We start from the raw sequence: 15,007 nt of genomic DNA, 5'->3' as shown, positions 1-15,007 counted from the left end.
TGTATTTAAACAGATTTTGGTACAGGTTTTTTTAACTAGGGTCCTCACAGGCTTAAAGGGGGAGTTCACTGCTGGCAAGATGAGTTTATTAATAAATACATGACTAGAGAAAACAGAAAACACTTCAACACCCATAATGCACTCTTGAACGTCTGTCGATACGACTGATACAAAAACGTAGTTTCAACCTGTAGCCCTTTAGCTTGAAAAGCACACTAGATGATGCAAAACTATGATTTTTACATCATCCAGCAGACTAGGGATATTTATGTGCAGGTAACATGGAGAAAAGTGTGCATTGTTCATTTACAAAAACTACTGATATTGTAATAACTACCATTTTGACGCTTCAAAGAGTTCATAAAGAGATCGTAAAAATAAATGATTTTTGGGTGAACTAACCCTGTGTTAGTATCGCCTGCAAACACACTGACAGACAACCAGAGCAAATTTAAAGCATTGAATCATGTCTTTATGCATTTCTTTTCATTCTAAATGGCTTTCATCCTTTCACACATGTGCCCACAGTACTGATAGTGAACATTAAAGTGAGACAATGAGAAAGGTCTCTTGGCACCTAAATGACACACTTCATCTGTACAGGAAGTCACTTGAGTTTTGAACTGCAGTCGCCCATCTCCTTCATAACTGAGCTGAGTGTGAACGTGTCCATCAGTGCATGTTGTGTTCAGTGTTTAGCCGTGATCATGGAAACATCAAATTGAGGAAGCAGAGAGAAACACTGGAGATGCACAAGGCCTTCCCTGTCTCCTCACAGAGAGTTATATCCTCCTCTTCCTGAAAACCAACTTCCTGAGTTCTGCAAACAAGAAGCACCAAACCAAACACTTGAGTCCCTGACGTAGAAGAGGCTTGAGCAAAATGATATCCATTCCATTTCCTGTTTCCGTCCTCTGTTTGACGAGATCCATCAGTGACACTCGCTGGACTCAGAGTCAAGAGTTCAGCAGCCACTACATTTACAACCAATAAACCGGCTTATCTTCTGTTTTCTGGTTCAGCGAGTCTAAACGTGATTACATACATACTCTTACATGATTAAAACCCACCATCTCCTGTTTGCTTATTCAAATTGTCCAATTAGAGAAGAATGTAAATGTAACGTTGATTTCTGACTGGAAATGATGCACTGAACACACAGGTGCTGGATCAGATTCTCACACACACACGCTGAGAAGAAAGCGAAGGAACCTGTGACGGTCCATGTCAGATTCACAAACACTGTTATTAACGGCCATGATGTTGAACATTATCACACTTGATGATAAGATTGCGAACGTAATCATGAAGTCCAGAGTGTGTGAATCAGTGTTCTTGCTGACGGGCATGTGACGTTTATAGAACAAGGCACTTCAAATCCTTTTTATGTTTTGTTTTTTCTCAAAATCTGTTTTCCTTTTTCTTCTGTATTCCGTTTTAATGGCTTAAAGGGGACATATCATGAAAATCTGACTTTTTCCATGTTTAAGTGCTATAATCTTGCCAAAACGCAGTAACTTTCTTTTGACAAGTCTTTCTCTGCAAGCATGTGAAAAAAACGGGCCGCTCAGATTTCGCTCCCCTAGTGATGTAGGAAGAGGATCCGATTATATCTGCACGTTTCCTCCCACGACGACACCATTTTGTTTTGCAAGCGAAAACGGTGAACCAGTTCTAACACCATGGCAAACGTTTGAGCAAGGCATGCTAACTGTTCTGTCTTTGGCTGCACAGATGAGCACCGAACACTATTTAGAGTCTCGTTAGCTTGAATAGCCTGCAAGTTGACCCTGACAAGCTCGATTGCTAAAAAAAGGAGAGTTTCTGTCCAAGCGATATTTTGGAAAAAAATATTAGACCATTCACAGCATTTGATAGCAATCATAAACGTTAGCCTGGTGTGTATGACTCTGTTTGGCAAACAGGTACGCTATGTATAGTGGGCGTCAATACGGGTTTTGCACAAAAGATTAACATGACGGCACATGCTAGTGGATGAGTTGAATCAACTCCACAGCAGCTACATAAATTTATCCACTAACCATTCAGAAACGTCCAGTTTCATTCTAAAAGTTCTTCCTGAGTCTCTCCATCAGTGTCGACTCCGGTTTTAACAATGTAAGGCTGAACACCGTTACTGACAATCCTCATTTTGGCTGCGTGAGATTCTCCAGCTTTGTTGTTGTTGAGCTGTTAAAGCTCCGCCCTCTTCTGGAAAGGGGGCCGGGAGCAGCAGCTCATTTGCATTTAAAGGGACACACACACAAAAATGGTGTGTTTTTGCTCACACCCAAATAGAGGCAAATTTGACAAGCTATAATAAATGATCTGTGGGGTATTTTGAGCTGAAACTTCACAGACACATTCTGGGGACACCAGAGACTTATTTTACACAAAAGGAGCATTATAGGTCTCCTTTAATATTCACACACATTAGTCCATATTGCCATTTGATTAAGTCTACAGCCCTACTTTTGATTTATTCATCCAAATCTGGCCAAATTCCATGACATTCCACATTATTCATTACATTCCATTTTTGTGGCTGAATTCTGTGATTCTGTCTTAGAGCCCTAGTACTTGTATAGTTTATGATCTACAGTTACACCAAGCTCGAATGAATATAATTTCGAATAGCTTCATCAGTGAGCTTTTCTTAAATATAAATGTTTAGATATACAGTAGTAGTGGTGTTGCTGCACTGAGGCTCCTTTAAATTCTTCCACTAAAAATATCAGCTAGACGGACGACTCTGGCCATTGTGCTGCGTCTCGCCTTGATATTTTGAGCATCCTGTTTTTAAGATGGCATGTTCAAGTTAAAAATAGTCCAACTTTTAAAGATACATCTTGAGAGCCCTGCCTGCTGTCCCGTCCTGAGAAACACTGGTGCACAACTGACATTCAATTTTGAATTAAGGAAGTAGAATTAACATGAAATGAAAACAAGTGTCCTTAATTACTAGAAATGGAAGATTCATCATGACAAAATGGTGAATGACTGACAAAACCTTGTCTGAGCATTTAAATAGGTTTAAAGTTTGACGTTTGAAGGTTTTATAGGTCTTACAGACAGACAGACCCAAAGATCTGTATAAAGTATGTCACATATAGACATTTCTACTTGATTTCTTTATATTTAACAAATTATTAGAGTGCAACAGTCGGATAAAAAAATAATTTTCTCCATAGTGGAAATGATTGATTAAATGTTTGATATGCATATTTGCAATAAATGTAAAATTTATTGTTGCTTTTTATACACTCAACATCTATAAATCAGTAGTTTTATAGTTCTCGGTTTTTAATTTGATTATGTCATCTGCAATGCTTCATGGGATTGTAGTTCTTTCCCTCATTAAGTATACAGTCTTGTACTTTTCTCTTTTTGTCTGATTTTCAAGTATTTTTTTTGCTCAAAATCAAGTTGCTGTTCAATAATGTGGCTATAATACTTTAGCAAAGTTTTTTTTTTTTTAAATCCCAATGGGAAAAATAACTGGGGACGTGCAACATTGCACTTCATGTCAGTTTATTCCACAGCATGTTATTCTAATTCAACTTCCTGTAGGAACTGGTGGAATTTGTATCTGCAGATCTGCAGCCAAAGCAGTGTTTCAACTTCAGCGAGCTTGACGAAACGAGTAAAGACTGGCATAAACACATCTGTTTGTACTTACAGAACGATCTACAGGCTGTATAACTCAAGTTTCTGAAAGTCCTGGTTCTCGGAGAGCATGAAGCAATTTTTACCGACACACACAGACAGAGCGGCGTGAAGCTTTAACAGAAGCCAGACATGTGGACTCACTATCAGTCTGGTTTATGAGGCAGTTTCATCCTCTCATCTGGGCTTCAGAGCGGCTCAGGCTTCATCCCGCTGCCCCTCAGGCTTTTCCTGAAGATCACAGAGGGGTTTATGCTCATTACTGAAGCCTTCCGTCTGCCATTTTTCCAGGTCACTTCCTAACCTCTTCCTCAGGAGCACCGGGACGCTGCCTGGACAGTTCTGATACTTTCCTCATGATGGCTTAGCAAAATTGACTAGAACATTTGCTGTACATCTGCAGGACGGCACTGGCAGGGTTTATGTGGGATTCTGTAGGGAAACTGCTGCAGACAGCTGGGAAATATTATGGGTAATTTCTGCGCTGGAGGGTTTAACATGGGCCACATGAAGAGCCCCTAGCAGAGGAAAGGCCCAGATATACAAGCAAAGTCAAAGAACGAACATTTTGAACAAAATCAGGCCAAAGCAAAATGCCTTCGAACTACCATTGGTCCGTGGTGCTGACATGTGGGTGTGGCTCCGAGGCTCCGCCTTCTGTGAGGTGTTACTCTTCTCCAGTTCATTTCTTCTTCTTCAGTCTGTCAAGGTCTATTGTATAAATAAACCTGAAGTGACTGGGCTGACGAATTGCAGAGCTTGTTCAAACATATCCACGTCACTATGATCAGATGTTATCTTAACTGCTGTTTTCTCGCTGCTGGCATTTTTGATGTGTGTTTATTTTGTTATTGAGAGTAAAGCCTGAAGCACATATTTACATATTCATATAAACGTCACTCTCGGCAGCGTCGATGGTGTCAGGTTGTTCACTAACAGTATATCCTGCAAAGAAATTTCCAACTTTTTTTACCCTTAAAGCAAAGAATGAAAAATAATATCAGGCTCTGAAGATGTATTCCCATCACAAGGTACAGTTCCTCTGAAACTCTGAGCCCTCAAGGCATTCAGACGAGAAATCTGTGGCTTCATCCTGTTGTGCTGAAAATCTGGGCACCGCTTTTGTGTTGGGGGTCAAAATGACCACCATTGGTTTCCTTGCAATTCACCAAAAATTAACACTACGAAAACAATTAAAGATTCAAGTAGAAACAGATAACCTTGCTTGTCAGAGACTAAAACATATAAAATATGTGAGAAATGTAATAATTTCCATCAATTTCTATTGTGTTAGTGGTCAAGCCACATATTTTTATGTTTAAAATTAGCTGCACAGACAAAACTTTTATTTTTTGTAGTGACTATTTGAGGTGCAAATTACTACAACTAGGCTAACCATAAAAAGTATCTAACATTATTTGTAGTTGGTGTGAATAGCCTCTGGCTTTTTGTTATGTCTGGTTCTCAAACTCTTGTGAGGATAAAATGTGTTTCTCACAATTATTTTCAGTGCTATAACAGCCAAAAACATTCTTTCACAGTTTGATTGTGAAACTCAACTAGATGAAGAAACAGTGAATTCTCCTTGGATGATTCAGAAGACAAGCCTTCAATTTCAAGTAAACTTTGAGTCTTGCGTTTCATAATTTCCAATGTACACTATATTGCCAAAAGTTTTGGGACGCCTGCCTTTATGTGCACATAAACTTTAATGACATCCCATTATTAATTCGTAGGGTTTAATGTGGAGTTGGCCTACCCTTTGCAGCTATAACAGCCTCAACTCTTCTGGGAAGGCTTTCCACAAGGTTTAGGAGAATTTTTTTATGGGAATTTTTGACCATTCTTCTAGAAGAGCATTTGTGAGGTCAGGCAGCGATGTTGGCGAGAAGGCCTGGCTCGCAGTCTCCGCTCTAATTCATCCCAAAGGTGTTCTATCGGGTTGAGGTCAGGACTCTGTGCAGGCCATTAAAGCCCACACACCAAACTCGCCCATCCATGTCTTCATGGACCTTGCTTTGTGCACTGGTGCGCAGTCATGTTGGAACAGAAAGGGGTCATCCCCAAACTGTTCCCACAAAGTTGGGAGCATGAAATTGTCCAAAATGTCTTGGTATGCTGAAGCATTAAGAGTTCCTTTCACTGGAACTAAGGGGCCAAGCCCAACCCCTGAAAAACAACCCCACACCATAATCCCCCCTCCACCAAACTTTACACTTGGCACAATGCAGACTCATCCATCAGGTTGCCAGACAGAGAAGCGTGATTCGTCACTCCAGAGAACACGTCTCCACTGCTCTAGAGTCCAGTGTTGTCGTGCTTTACACCACTGCATCCGACACTTTGCATTGCACTTGGTGATGTAAGGCTTGGATGCAGCTGCTCGGCCATGGAAACCCATTCCATGAAGCTCTCTACACACTGTTCTTGATCTAATCTGAAGGCCACATGAAGTTCTTTCACAAATGTTTGTAGAAGCAGTCTGCATGCCTAGGTGCTTGATTTGATACACCTGTGGCCATGGAAGTGATTGGAACGCCTGAATTCAGTGATTTGGAGGGGTGTCACAATACTTTTGGCAATATAGTATATGCCATATTTCAGTGTTTGACAAGCTACAATAAAGGTTATCTGTTTTTTTACCTGACACTTTGCATTGAATTTTGAGTAAACCTTCTCACTGAATCTCATCCAGGCCTCAAACACATCTGGCTGAACTCATTTCCTTGCATCGAGCCCTTATCAACACCCCGAGCAGCTGCTGTGGGGCTCCAGCAGGCCATTGGCCAGATCTACTTTCCCACAGAGCGCAGAAGTTATAGGGTGATGTTGCCATTCTCTAGAGTCGCAGCGATTGGTGCTCCTACAGGACGTTCCTCACGGTTCCTGTGTTTACCCTACCTGTTTATCTGCCAGGAACCTTCACCTAAACCATGTGTCAACACAGATCAAATGCTCTGTTGACTATTAACTCGCATGTGCAGCATCGAGCAGAGCTGCACGTGTCGTATATCACTAACTCCACCTGCTTAACTGCGATAGCGCCAAGGCCAGTCCCGTGAATGACAGGCTGCTGTTTATGAAGATGGTGATAGTGGGTGACGTGCGAATGTAACGCTGAAGAACTGAATGCTTTGGGCACGTCCCCGTCGATGTCTAATTCAATAAAACAAAACATTTCAGAAGACCACCCATCTAACAGGGAACCTTCTCAGAACTTTAGTTAATGTTTATGAATAAACATTGCTCCAGTACCGTTACTAGAAAATTTGTTCAAAGTTATCTGGTCTATAATAATGTTCTCAAAATGTCAGCACAAAAACATTGTGTTCATGGAACATTTTTGTTGGAAGTTCATCCAATGTTTTTAAATGTTACTACTTGTTTCAGAACATTCAAAAGCAATATTAGAATAATGTTTGCAAAATGATAAAATAAAATGTTACCCTAATGTTCGCATAACCAAGAAACATTCAGACAACATTAAGAAATAACATTTTGTTTCTTAGAACAAATATTTTTGTTCGCTGAGCAAGCATTGAGTTTACGGCATAAAATAAGGCTGAGAGTCATAAAGACAGACGTCTCTCAAGGTAATGTCAATAGAAAGATGTCCAGTCAGAGTCTTGACAACAATCCATCTCAAACAGGAGCACAACACACAAACAGCACAGAGAGCAGATGTTCCTGACACACAACAGGAGTTACTGAAAGTTCATCTACTGCAGTTCAATAATAATGATCATCTTTGCGATTAGATTGTAACACCTAGTTCCCTTAGTAGGATGTGAAGGTCAATTCTGGGGATGACAGCAAAATAACTCAAGCAGTAATGGCGAACGAGATAATAAACTAGATAATGAACTATCTGTGCAGTTGTTGGAGATAATATTGTTTTCTCAAACAAACCTAATCCATCACACACAATTCACAACAATATTTAGGCCTAAATATAAGATTTCACGAGTTCACCCTTACAAATAAGTCAGATAGATAAATAGTATGCGTATTTGGCGTGCTGTCCGAGGAGAGGGCTCCGAGCTCGGTATTTGGCCCGAACCCAGAGTACTCCCCCCGTATTCTGGTTTAGGAAGATAACCGGGCGAGTGTGAGGAGACGGGGTGGTGGAGGGATGCTGAAAAACTGTCGAGAAACATGGGTGAGTTGACTGTGTATTTATAATGTCCTTGGGTAGACATGTTGATTACTGATTGCTGACAGCTGGTTGGAATGACGTGATGATTGAAAGGATCATTTGAAAGCGCTCCTCCCGAATTTTGTTAATAAAACATCATTTATGGGTAACAATTTTCAATAAGGTTCATTAGTTAATATTAGTTAACTACTTTAGTTAACATAAACTAATAACGAACTGCACTTCTACATCATTTATTAATCTTAATGTTAATTTCATTGTTTACTAACAATCAAATGTTGTATTTGTTAACATTAGTTAATGCACTGTGAACTAAATTGAACAAACAATGAACAGCTGGATTTTTATTAAAGTCCCCCTGTAGTCAATAATTTTATCCCTTAAAACTCATCTTTGATCACCAAAATTTTTCTCCTATGAAAAATAATTCTTCATGCCTTAAAATAGCTTGAATGTAACCCTTGCTTCATTTAGTATACAGGGATCTATGAATATGCTAATTAGCCCCGCCTCCACTCACTCGCACGAGCTCAGAGATCCACACTGGGTCAACTTACTGAGGTAAACACTGCACAATGGTGTCGCTTTTTACAACATCGGACACATAATGCTAATTAATATGATTAGTCTTTTGCTTGATTATGTTATCAAACAGCTAATAATGTGTTGCTAATGTTACACAAACCATGTTCCTGTTCGCGAGTCTAAAAATCAGTATCCTTAGAAACACTTTGAACACATATAAACAACATTAAAAACTTGACTTTCACCACTGGGGAACTTTAACTAACATTAACAAAGATTAATAAATATTGCAACAAATGTATTGCTCTTTGTTAGTTCATGTTAGATAATATATTAACTAATGTTAATAGATAAGACCTTACTACCAATTTATGAATTGTATATAAATTTACTGTCCATTTGGATTGAACTTCAACCAATAAATTGAATGTGATGCAAAAAAAGAGAAAGATTTTAGTATTAGACTAGTTGATATCATGTATGGTCTTACTGTTGGCCACTGCCATTAATGACATCATTGTACTTTATTGCAAAAACATGATTTTCTAGAGAAAGTGCTTCGGAAACATTAAATGACTCATACATGTTAGACAGACTGCAAATGAATTGAGCAACATCAGTCTACTGACACGAGGAAACACTTCCTTCGACGGCTGTAACAGTTTTCACTTCTAAGAATGAGCGAGGAGCGACTGAGCAGCGCAGGCTCTTATCTGCGCTCAACAGGGCTGAAGGGTGAAACCACAAGACATGAACACAGCTGCACTGATAACTGTATTTCACACCATCTGTTCACACAACCGCTCATATACAGTATCCAATCCACTTTCTCTTCCGGTGAATGCTGTGATGATGTCATCTGTGTGATTATAGTGACAGATCAAGAAACACTAGCACACAGAAGAATAACATAATCATATGTTATTGAGCAATGAGTGCCAGGAACTAACAAGCCCAAACACGCCTGTACTGTATTCTGCTTAAAACAACGGCAACATGCGACTGTTCATTTATGATATATTAATAAGCTACTTATAATAAGTTAATTAAGTCCCCCTGTCAATTTTTTTATGTTGTTTACATGTCTATGTGGTGTTTTTAATATGCTTTAAGACAAACCATGTTCAAATATATCATCATATTTCAAGTATTTTCTCTTTAAAACTGCAGTGAAAAAAGACCTGCGGTTTGAAATCGCTTGTGTTTGTGACGTCACAAACTACCTCTTAACCAATCACGTCAACGTGTGGGCGGGGCTTAGCATATCATTAACTATGAACGCTCTGAAGCCGGAGATCGAGTCTCAAGAAGCCAGCTTATCCCAGTATATTTTTCTGTTGATATAAAAAAAATCGGGTAGATTTAGCAATATAGTGGGTGTATGATGTATATTACGATGTTATGACGAACTTTATTCACTGATGTTCTGAGTTGTTCAAAGCATTTCTAAGGATACTGATTTTTAAAAGGCAGACTGAGATGGTGAACAGGAACATGGTTTGTAACATTAGCAACACATTATTAGCTGTTTGATAATGTAATCAAGTAAAAGGCTAATCATATTAATTAGCGTTATGTGTCCGCGTTGTAAAACGATACCATTGTGCAGCGTTTACCTCGGTAAGTTGACCGAGTGGATCTCTGAGCTTGTGCGAGTGAGAGGAGGCGGGGCTAATTTGCATATTCATAGATCCCTGTATACTAAATGAGGCAAGGGTAGAGTTACATTCAAGCTATTTTAAGGCATAAAGATTTTTTTTGTCACAGGAAATAAACGTTTAAATATGTCATTTTGAGGATCAAAGATGAGTTGGTAACACTTTATTTTACAGTGTCATTGTTACACGTTACATGTAGTTACTCTAGTATCAACTATAAATTATGCATAATTACAGTACATGCAATTAACCCTAAACCAAATGCATTAAATGAATAATTACACTGTAACATGGACACCTTAAAATAAAGTGTAACCGATGAGTTTTAAGGGATAAAAATATTTACTACAGGGGGACTTTATAATAAATGAACATGGCAGATTCACAGTTGCCATGCTCAATTTCCATATCCTCGCAGACAAAAATGAGACTAAATCTAAATCTGAAAGTTTAAAACTATAACCCTGAAAATGAAACTTGATACTTGACACCCGAACTTTGACATTAAAAGATGATTCCAAACTTTAAAATAGGACTTTGAACTAAAAACCGGACTTTGAACTAAAAAGAAAGCACTTTCACTTCTTTTTTCATATATGAAACAAAATTGTTTATTCCAGGTAAGCAATCATTCTCAGTTGGTCTGCGCTAATGTCTTGAATATGTTACAATTATTATTATGCGTATACGCATTCTAAATGATTTTTTATAGAATGTACGGTAACACTTTAGTACGGGGAACAATTCTAACTTGTTGATTATTTGCTTACATATTAGGATATTGGCTGTTTATTAGTACTTATAAAGCAGATATTAATGCCTTATTCTGCATGATTCTACATCCCATAACCCTACCCAATATCGAAAACGTAACAACTACATTACTAACTATTAATAAGCAGTAAATTAGGCGTTTATTGAGGCAAAAGTCATAGTTAATAGTAAATTGACTGTAAATGAGTGAGAGCTGCAGCCCTTAAAACACACTAAACCAGCACTGAGACTGAACCAGCTTAATCATCCACACACACACCACAACTAATCATGATGTGTGAGAATGATCACTGTCACATGACCAGCACTAATTAGTCTAAGTCTGTCTTGCTCTACCTTGCGAGTCACATGTTCTCTCAGGTCAACTAGACTCACTGATTGTCCTGCTAATGAACGTCCCGCAGCTCCTGCGTAACTCCAAATCTCTGTGTGAGACACAAATCAGGTAGACGGAGGAAACAGACGCGCATGTCTAACATCATTACACGAGTCATCTGTAGGTCAAATCCCAGCACACGCTTCCCAGAGAAACCCATAACAGGGTTTGCAAACTTTAGGATAATTGAACATGTCGGCAGGAAAAGCTGCTCTACTGGACATGCACAGTCGAATCAGGATCATTCAGAAAAGAAACATTCGCCCAGACAAACAAACGCTGAATGCTGGATCAACAAAGTCTTGTTTGCACTGCTTACACAGGCCTCGTGCAGTTTCAGTAGTTTGAAGAGAGATTTGAAGGCGATTAAATGGATGTCGACATTGCTAGGTGCTCTAAGTGGTTTCTAAAGGTTGCTAGAGTGAGTTTCCGGCAGGTCTTGTATGTGTTTGTGTTTGACACACTCTGAACATTCAGGCATATCTGTGGGACTAGTCAGGTCAAATTTATTCATACAGCGCTTTTCATAATATGCATTGTTTCAAAGCATTGTGATGCTAATGATATCTTAAATTCACATTTAGAGCGGAGCAATAACAGTTACATTTTGTGATGAAGTAATCACACAGCTGAGATTTGCTTTATTCCAGCTAACAGGGAACGTTCTGACAAGGTTCTCTCAAATTTTTGAACAAATGTTCTGTCAGTAACGTTAAAAGAACGTTCATTCAGAGTTATCTAGTCTGTAATAATGTTCTCAAAACATTAGCACAAAAACATTATTTACGAGCAACAGGCAAAACAAGTGAAAAATGTAAATTTTTGTCGAATTTGAAGTTTTCGCAAAAATGAAACCCTCGTCTAGCGATCTCATTGCTCCAAATAGCAATTATCCTTTGTCCATGAAAAATGCGCTTTTTCTCTGCTCACTTCTCGACGACTGGCACTTTCTCTCAGCACAAGTTTGGTATCGTTTTAATAGCGAATTCTCAATGGTATGAGTCTGAACCAAAGACATGTGATTTTCAAACTCATGCTAATGTAAACAAAATGATCTTACTCGCGCTGACTGGCAGATCTGAAGCACACACACAAAGACACCTCGGCGTGCAATCCCGATATACATATATAAACAGAATTACAGTATTTCAAAATATCTTGGCGAGTATTTACGCAAACATTAGCTTATCTGTTATGTCTTAAGAGAACATTTGGTTAACTGTTGGGGAAAAACATCTGATGTGTAACATTATATTAGATCAGTGTGATTCAGTAGGTCTTAATATATAGGCTGTCTGTTTCATTAATGTTAATCAAACAATTGTGGTGTCATGGAATAAAAAAGTTGAATAGATATTTTTCCTATAGATATTTGGTTTTGACTTGGTGTGTGTGCCAAATCTGGTGTTATTACTAGGGATTTTAAGATATGGTTGTTTGGTGGTTTTGTTTTGGAACTTTAACTCGATTTTTCTCAAAATTAACTTTTGCTGACTCTATTGACTTCAAACAGGTGTAGCTCAGTCATATTTTGTCTACTTACAACAAATCATACATCATTTTGAAGGTTTTAAAAAAAAACAATAACTCATTTTTGAAAATTCTCTCATTGCGCCTCATTTTGCCAGCATGGGTCACAATTATACATTGTTCATGGAAAATTTTATTTCTGAAACATTTTTTAAATGTTACTACTAGTTTCAGAATGTTCAGAGAACATTCAAAAGTAACACTGCCATAATGTTTGCAAAATGATAAAATGGAATGTTCGCTTAAAGTTCATACTAAAAAAACTTTATTTTATGGTGTTCTTGTTAAAGTGTAATTATACAGTACACTGTAATAGTACTGAGTAATAATAATTAACTGCATGTACTTACGATAGGTTTAGGTTTGGTTTAGGGTTAGCAGCATGTAATAATTATGCAGTTATTATTATAATAACTACATGTAATGTGTAATGAAGACACTGTAAAATAAAGTGTTACCAAAAACGGTTTTGAACAAACATTCTTCCAGTAACATTAATAGAACATTTGTTCGGTTTTTGGAGAGTTACCATCATGGTTTGGTGGATGTAGCTTTAAAGTTGATGATTTTACAGTTTGTACAAACAGTATTTTTCTTCTGCTCTTGTGGTTTGTGAGATTGTTTGGAGCCGTTGTGTCAGACGACAGATGTGGAAGCTGACCTCTGACCAACGCTGGCATGAGTGTGTGGAGCGACGAGGGACAGCTGGACCCGATGATGCAATCTGCACCCGGCATTACGAAGGAAACCTTTAATGACACCTTGAGACGGTCCTGTGACGACCCGTATGACTGACAAAACTCCTGACTGCAGTGTTCAAATCAACTGCTAATGTGAAAGAAGATCACAATGGCAGGAACCTTTCACAGCTAACTTTACCCTATTGTTGTGTTAATGACTTTAACACACTTCAGCTGAGAGCTCTGTGACCACAACAAGCTTCATTATAATCTCAATGTTCAGTGTTCATATGAAGATAGAGCCATCAGAGCATCATCAGCTCTTCATATCCTCATCTGTTTGGGTTGAGCTGTCGAGAACGTAATAAGCATTCAGATGTAGATGAGCTTCATCACTGCAGCACTCATGCGTCTTATAAACAGACTTACATACAGGATCATCTGAAAGTCTTTGAAGGCACATAACTGCTTTAAACACATGACAACATCCCTATATGTGCAGCTGTAGGGTATAATATGACATCTGTTAACCATCACACTGCAGACGCTTTTAAACACTTTCCTTCCAACAACACTGAGTACTGGAAATATGTTCGCTTTAGCTCTGAAGAGCGGCAGTAAATGAGTGATCAATAGGGGAAGTAAATCATTGACAGAAACACACTGATGTGACGTGATTGAGAAAAGTGACACATCCACCTCAATGCCTTCTGGCAAGATCAATCAAATTAGCTTTGATCAAATAAATCACATCAATTTAGATCCAGTTTGATATGTAAAACTGACTCCTTTCATTATATTCACCTCAATAACAATATCTCAATACCAGTCACACAGGTTCTCTAATCGTTCAGCCCAGGACTGGTGTTTTATAAATCATACAACTGCACTCGTCTCATTGTTGTTAAAGTTTCTCTGGCAGTGGTTTTGAAATGTTGGTCAAAACTAGTGTTTGATAAGACTGTCCTCCAAACTAAATCACTAATATCATCATAGGTTTCCAGTGTTAATACAATAACTGACACACATTCATACAAGAAGGCACATTTTTAATGAATAGTTGGACTGCTGTCTCGAGAGATACTGTCAAGTCAGATCAAATTTTCAGATGTGGTTTTGTTTCTGTTGGCCAAAACAATGATTTAACATAAATTACCATTTATGAGTATCATGGGTTGTTTTGTGCTTCATAATGCTTTACTGTTTAGACTATAATAGATCTCTATATAGGCCTATTGTTTGACATGCTGTCACATTGTGTGTGTTTAATAAACAGTGTATTTTTCCAGGTTTGTGTTTATATAAAAACTGGGTAACACTTTATTTTAGTAGTAGTTGCATGTTACTACACATACTTACTATGGTAATAACAATAAATTATGCATAATTACAAGTAACCCTAAACCTATAGCAAGTACATGTAGTTAATTAATATTACTCAGAATTACTCAAAATGAAGTGTAACCAAAAACTGAACTATCAAAAACTGAGAAACATTCACTGTAGTAAACGTGTGACAACTAGCCCCGGTGTCCAAACACTGCACTTTCGGTCTGAGTTTTTTTTGTTTGTTTCTGAATCAGACAAAGCTTTCCGTTTATGGTGAAACATGCTTCACTGCAGTCTCAGCTGAGTCAGGGAA

The 15,007-nt window shown here is 38.3% G+C and overlaps 1 protein-coding gene and 1 long non-coding RNA gene across 2 annotated transcripts in view; one reads left to right on the top strand and one right to left on the bottom strand.

Moving 5' to 3' along the window:
* Window positions 1–15,007, bottom strand: part of slc16a10 (solute carrier family 16 member 10) — a 33,064-nt gene that overhangs the window by 17,285 nt on the left and 772 nt on the right. The window lies entirely within an intron of this gene.
* On the top strand, window positions 2,118–14,653 carry LOC127502250 (uncharacterized). The gene is made up of 2 exons (XR_007926803.1): window positions 2,118–7,825; window positions 13,303–14,653. It is a non-coding gene; the product is annotated as an uncharacterized LOC127502250 (long non-coding RNA).

This window comes from Ctenopharyngodon idella, chromosome 20 (assembly GCF_019924925.1).
Source record: "Ctenopharyngodon idella isolate HZGC_01 chromosome 20, HZGC01, whole genome shotgun sequence".
Classification (NCBI taxonomy): domain Eukaryota; kingdom Metazoa; phylum Chordata; class Actinopteri; order Cypriniformes; family Xenocyprididae; genus Ctenopharyngodon; species Ctenopharyngodon idella.
The sequence above is the reverse complement of the archived record's forward strand: the minus strand, read 5'-3'. Positions and strand labels throughout refer to the sequence as shown.